This window comes from Nycticebus coucang, chromosome 6 (assembly GCF_027406575.1).
Source record: "Nycticebus coucang isolate mNycCou1 chromosome 6, mNycCou1.pri, whole genome shotgun sequence".
Lineage (NCBI taxonomy): Eukaryota > Metazoa > Chordata > Mammalia > Primates > Lorisidae > Nycticebus > Nycticebus coucang.
Window position 1 is genome coordinate 24,553,901 of NC_069785.1, and position 6,172 is coordinate 24,560,072.

Below are 6,172 nucleotides of genomic sequence, written 5' to 3' on the forward strand. Positions count from 1 at the left end.
CCCTCATGGATAACTTTGAGGGGTTCAAGATTTTAGTGAAGAGTGTAACTGCAGATGTGATGGAAATAGCAAGAGAACTAGAATTACAAGTAAAGCCTAAAGATGAGACTGGATTGCTACAATCTCATGATTAAATTTGAATGAATGAGGAGTTGCTTTTTATAGATGAGGGAGGAAGGTGGTTTCTTGAGATGGAATCTACTCTTGGGCAAGATGCTGTGAACATTGTTAAAATGATATCAAACAATTTAGAATGGTGTATTAACTTAGTTGAAACAGCAATGGGAAGGCTTGAGAGATTGACTGTAATTTTGAAAGAAGTTCTGGGGGTAAAATGCTACCAAACAGCATTACATGTCACAGAGAAATCTTTTGTGAAAGAGAAAGTCCACTGATGCAGCAAATATCATTTTTGTTTTATTTTAAGAAATTGCCAGAGGCACCCTGACCTTTAGCAACCACAATCAGTAGTCATCAAAATTGAGGCAGTACCCTTCACTAGCAAAAAAATGATGACTTGATAAAATCTCAGATAATAGTATTTTTTAGCAATAATGTTTTTTAATTAAGTTGGATACATTTTTTCTGGGAGAAAATTCAATTGCACATTTAATAGACTATAGTATGCTATAAACATAACTTTTTACACATACATAAACCAAAAAGTTTGTGTGGTTTGGTTTCTATGATACTCAGTTTATTGTGGTGGTCTGGAATCAAACCCACAATATATCCAAGGTATGCATCTACAGAGCTATGGTAATGAAAGCAGCATGGTATTGGCCTGAAAATAGATACATAAACTAATAGAACATAATAGAAAATACAGAAATAAATTCATGTACTTATAGGCAATGTATTTTCTACCTAGATGCCTTGAACACACACTAGAGAAAGGGCAACCTCTTCATTAAATGGTACTGAGAAAACTGGATATCCATATGTAGAATAATAAAGCGAATTTGTTATCTCTCAATTTATAAAAAAATAAACTCAAAATAGATTGAAGGCTCAAGTAGAAGACTTAAAATGATGAAACTACTAGAAGAAAACATAGGGGAAATAATTTACGACATTGGTCTAGACAAACTTATTTTGGGTCCGACCTCTAAAGCATAGGCCAAAAAAAAAAAAAAAGACTGGCTCAGCACCTGTAGCTCAAGCGGCTAAGGCACTAGCCACATACACCAGAGCTGGCAGGTTCAAATCCAGCCTGGGCCCACCAAACAACAATGACAACTACAACTAAAAAATAGCTGGGTATTGTAGCGGGCACCTATAGTCTGACTACTTGGGAAGCTGAGGCAAGAAAATTACTAAGCCCAAGAGTTGGAGGTTGCTGTGAGTTGTGACACCACGGCACTCTACCCAGGATGACAGCTTGAGACTCTCTCTCTCAAAAAAAAATAAAATAAATAAAAAGAAAGAAAGAAAGAAAAAGAAATAGAGAGAGGGACATATGAGATTATATTAGCTTTTGCATAGCAAAAGAAATGATCAATGCAATTAAGAGACATCCTACATAATTGGAGAAAATATTGCAAACAAGATATATGATAAGGCATCAATATCCAGAATGTATAAGGAACTCGATTCAATAACCCCCAAAAATTCATTAAGAAAAGATCAAGTTTTCAGCTTTTGGCTTGGGGGAAGCCAAGGTGTGACTTTCTTCAGTCATCCAGAATCCAGGGTCATCTGACACCAGTTGCCCCCACCATGCCGCCTAAGTTCAACACCCAACGAGACCAAAGTCATGTACCTGAGGTGCACCAGTGGCAAAGTCAGTGCCATGTCTGCCCTGGCCCCCAAGATTAGCTTCCTGAGTTTGTCTCCAAACAAGGTTGGTGATGACATTGCCAAGGCAACTGATGATTGGAGGGTCTGAGGATTACAGTGAAACCGACTATCCAGAACAGACAGGCTCAGATTGGAGTAGCACCTTCTGCCTCTGCCCTCAACGTCAAAGCCCTCAAGGAACCACCAAGAGACAAAAAGAAGCAGAAAAACATGAAACACAACAGAAATATCACTTTCGATGAGATTGTCAGCATTACCAGACATACGGAGGCACTGATCTTTAGCCAGAGAACTCTCTGGAACCATTAAAGAGATCCTGGGGATGGCCCAGTCGGTGGGCTGCAATGTTCATGGCCACCACTCTCATGACATCATAGATGGCAACAACAGTGGTGCAGTGGACTCCCAGCTAGCTAAAATGTACAAGGGAAAACTTTTCAATAAAGGATCATTTGACACCCCCCCCCCCAAGTAATCAAAAATAATCAAAAGACCTTAATGTACGTTTCTCAAAAAAAGACATACAAATGGCCAATAGGTATTTGGAGAAAATGCTCAACATTAGTAATCATCACAGAAATGCAGATCAAAACCACAATGAGATGTCACCCATGTCACCCCACCCCAATTAGAATGACTGTTACCAGAAAAGGCAGAATATAACTAGTGCTGATAAGAATGTGGAGTAAGGGGAACACTCACACACTGTCGGTGTGAATGTAAATTAGTACAGCCATTATGAAAAACAGTATGGAGATACCTCAAAAAATTGAAAATAGAGCTGCCGTCTGATCCAGCAATTCCATTATGGAAATGAAATCAGTATGTGGAAGAAATATCTGCACTGCCACATTTATTGCAGCATTGGTTACATTAGCCAGGGAGTGGAATCAACTTAAGTGACCCTTGACAGATGAATGGACAAAGAAAATGTGGTATATATACACAATGGAATGCTTCTCAGCCATAAAATAAATAGCCCTGTGACAACATGGGTGAACCTGGAGGACATTATATAAAGTAAAATATACCAGGCACACAAAGACAAATATTGTATGATCTCACCCGTGTGTGGAATCTAAAGGAGTTGCTCTCATAAAAGTACAGAGCAGAATTGTGTTTATCAGAGTCTGGGTAGGGTAGGAGGGAGGGGGCAGGGAAAGATTGGTCAGTGGAGACAAGGTCAGATAGGCAGAATAATTTCTGTTATAAATTTGCAGTCAGGAAGAATAAGTTCTGGTGCTCTATATTGCATAGTATGCATAGTAGGGTCCTTTGTTTAAGAATATTGTATTATATATTTGACAATAGCTAGAAATAAGGATTTTGAATATTCTCACCACAAGGAAATAATAAATATATGAGATGATGGATATGCTGAATGCCATGATTTGATTATTATACAGCCTATACATGTATCAAAGCATCACATGGTATGCATAAATATGTACAATTATGTGTATATTTTAAAAAGGGGCATTTGAAAGAGAATCATTTAATTCAAATAGTCTTGAAAAATAACTAAATTACAATAAGAAAATAGTTTTAAAAAGGAAAATGGAGTAAAGACTGAGAAATGAATCAAAATTAAGAATTGAAGAATGAAATAGCCCTGTGGTGACATGAATTTTGATGAACATTGTATTTAGTTAAACATGGAGTGGTCCAAAAATGTATTGTCATTATAATTATAGTGCACAACATCAAAATGATTTTTAAGAGAAAGTGCCATAAATTCAAAGTAATATTTTAATATTAAGTGAGATTAAACATTTAATTAATTAATTAATTAATTTGATATTTATTTATGGATTTATTTATTTTTTTGAGACAAAGTCTCACTTCGTTGCTCTGAGTAGAGTGCTGTGGCATCACAGCTCACAGCAACCTCAAACTCTTGGGCTTAAATGATTCTCTTGTCTCAGCCTCCAAGTAGCTGGGACTACAGGTGCCCACCACAATGCTATTTTTAGAGACAAGGTCTTGCTCTGGCTCTGGCTCAGGCTGGTCTCAAACCCATGAGCTCAGGCAGTCCACCTGCCTTGGCCTCCCAGAGTGCCAGGATTACAGGTGTGAGCCACCACACCCAACTGAAACTAAACATTTTAATTATATTAATAAATGTGATGGAAGGCAGTGGGGGAGGGGAGTGTTGAAAGAAGTAAACATCTGTTAATTGCATGTCTTAGCTGGAGAAGATTGCTTAGATTCAGAAGATGAGTTCGTTGTTAATTTTTAGTTTTTATAACTATTATTTTTCAAATTATAAGAATAGTTTCTATAGATCAGTTAAGAATGAGCTTGTATTGACTGATATAATTTTTTTCTATTTATATATTTTTTTGTTTTTCCAATATTTCTGAGGTGAGCCTTTTATATACACTGATTTTAGAGATTACTTCAGGATTCAATGATGAAAACCAAAGCTAAAATTTAATCTGTATTTTCTTTCTCAGAGAATCTTTTTTTGAAACAACTAATTACAGATTAAAAGGCCAAAAATATTAATAAATTTTAAAGGAAGAGGATTGATTTATGGATAAAAAAATCATCGTGCATGTCAGTTTTGTCTATGATATTACTGACAATTTAAGAACATGGGGGTAGATGAGTATCACTGGAATGCAAAGTTATCCTTAAACCAGAGGAAGGAGAAAAAGGCCTGACTTGTTCCTACAGAAAGGTTCAGTCAAGGTTTTTGTGAGAGGAGAGGTGGATGAGTGGCAAAGGATGGGTCACCAGCTACCTATATTCCTGTTAGAGGCCCTGCATGTCTTCTAGAGATTGTTAATTCCCCTAGTTTAGGTTATGTGATTTTAAATTAGGCATCTCTCATCCACATCACAGACATTGTAAACGACTGCTGAGCCTGGGTATGAGCTATGGAAACTGCCTTTGAGTCGTTTGCTTACTAATGACAGGAAGGAAATAAACACTGCTTAAGAAAGTACAAAAGGAACATAATGGAAAGCAATAATTTGCTTCTCACTAAAGCAATAACTTCATTGGGACTGAGAGAATATTACAAAATCCTCAGAGAAAAAACACAGGTTTCAAGAATCTTAAGTAAGCTAGCAATTCCACATGCATATTGCTATAGTATCTTTAAAGAGACAAAAAAGGAGAAACTGGATTGATTCTCAGTAAAACTCATGTAAAACTTACCTTTATTTACATGTATTAGGAACAATAATGAAATGCTTGAAAATGGAGTTCTTTAAAATGAGTTGAAAAATAATCTTCATGTATTTGAGGCTGTGTATTCACGCTTTTGGGATACTTTGAAATAATAGTGTAGGTAACTTTAAAATGAAAAAAAATTTTGTTAAAAAAAGCTGTATCAAAAACTTTTCTTTTTTTTTTTTTATTGGAGACAGAGTCTTACTCAATGCCCAGCTAATTTTTCCAATTTTAGTAGAGACATGATCTTGATCTTGCTCAGTCTGGTCTCAAACTCCTGAGCTCAGGAGATCCACCCACCTTCCCCTGCCAGAGTGCTAGGATTACAGATGTGAGCCACTGCGCCTGACCATCAAAAACACTTTTGAAAGAACATTCCTGCCTATATGAGAATTCCTAGCTTTTTACTACAAAAATATGGGGAAACAAACATATTATCTTCAATTTATTGACTGATTCATTAATGTGATAATATTTTTTCTTCATAGACTATAACTACTGAGGTTCATAGTCTTGGCCCTCATGAAGCTGGAATAAAATATATAACAAAACAATCCCCCAAAATGGGACATGATCAAGCTAAAAATCTTCTGGACAGTTAAGGGTATAACAACTAAAGCAAATAGCCTTTGAAATGGGAGAAGGTATTTGCATGCTATCTGACAAAGGGCTGATGACTAGAATCTGCAGAGAACTCAATCAAGAAAAAAAGCAAACAACTCCATTTATAAATGGGCAAGAGACTTGAACAGAAACTTCTCTGAAGATGACAGACAAATGGCCAACAAACACATGAAAAAATGCTCATCATCTTTAATTATCAGAGAAATGTGAATCAAAACCACTCTGAGATACCACCTAACTCTAGTGAGATTAGCCCTATCACAAAATCCTAAAACTGCAGATGCTGACATGAATGTGGAGAGAAGGGAACATTTTTGCACTGCTGGTGGGTAGTGATACTGGCATTTCTTCTTCAGTAGGTCTTTGGTCTCTGTGATTTGAAGAATGAATCCATGGATCCAGATTAATGATAAGACAGGATTTATTTTACAGAAAAGAACATAGAGAAAAAGCACCAGAGCTCCTGGCAGAGAGAAAAACCCAAGTGGAAAAAATCTCTTCCTCTCTCAGCCTGGATTGTCTAGGGGTGTGTGTAGTGGCCTGGGTCCTTTGTAGTTAGATTTAGCCG

At 36.6% G+C, this 6,172-nt stretch overlaps 1 pseudogene; it reads left to right on the plus strand.

The window, feature by feature from the left end:
- Window positions 1-1,719: 1,719 nt before the first annotated feature.
- LOC128588606 (60S ribosomal protein L12-like) lies at window positions 1,720-2,109 on the plus strand (annotated as a pseudogene).
- The last annotated feature ends 4,063 nt before the right edge of the window (window positions 2,110-6,172 follow it).